The sequence below is a fragment of the Poecilia latipinna genome, unplaced genomic scaffold, assembly GCF_001443285.1.
Source record: "Poecilia latipinna isolate Pla-1442-1.1 unplaced genomic scaffold, P_latipinna-1.0 Scaffold550, whole genome shotgun sequence".
Classification (NCBI taxonomy): domain Eukaryota; kingdom Metazoa; phylum Chordata; class Actinopteri; order Cyprinodontiformes; family Poeciliidae; genus Poecilia; species Poecilia latipinna.
Window position 1 is genome coordinate 1 of NW_015113166.1, and position 619 is coordinate 619.

At 37.0% G+C, this 619-nt stretch overlaps 1 long non-coding RNA gene across 1 annotated transcript; it reads left to right on the top strand.

Moving 5' to 3' along the window:
- Window positions 1-7: 7 nt before the first annotated feature.
- On the top strand, window positions 8-586 carry LOC106952960 (uncharacterized). Its single transcript, XR_001426083.1, has 2 exons — window positions 8-289; window positions 505-586. It is a non-coding gene; the product is annotated as an uncharacterized LOC106952960 (long non-coding RNA).
- The last annotated feature ends 33 nt before the right edge of the window (window positions 587-619 follow it).

The window sequence follows — 619 nt, forward strand, 5'->3', positions numbered from 1 at the left end:
CGTGTAGCTGAGTTAATTTTAATTTTTTATTTTTTTTGATGAACCTTCTCAAAACACCTTGTTGAATTTACATGATTGCTGTCACCTTTGCACTTATTTCTGTTTTATACTGTTTTATTTTGGATCCTAATGTGGCCCCAAATCCATCCCCATATTAGTTTTTCCTTGGTTTTTGAATTGTATTTTATTTTGGTGGAGAAGCTTTTATTTTCTTGTTTCCTGTCTCCGTGTCACATCCTGTGTGTTCCCGCTGCCCTCCTCAGTTCGCGCCAAGCTGCGCTGTGGAGAGGTAAGCGCACAGAGTTGTCTTCTGCTTGTACATTAAAATATTAAAAATGTAAAAAGAAAAAGTATGCTGTTCAACTCATAACTTGTAAATAGTTGGTTAACTTTTTGATGTTTAGCACAGCACTGTTCTGGGTATTTAATTCCCACGTTTTTTGCATTTATTCAGTTTACCGTGCCAACATGGTTATTTTATTTTTGTTCTTTTGGATGGTAAAGGTGTGTGTGGGAGAGCCAGAGCCAGGAGCTGCTGCTGAATATGTTTTTGTTCTAAACAGGAATAAATCAATGCAAATCCTGATTCCTGTTGTGATCCATTCTACACCTGTTACAC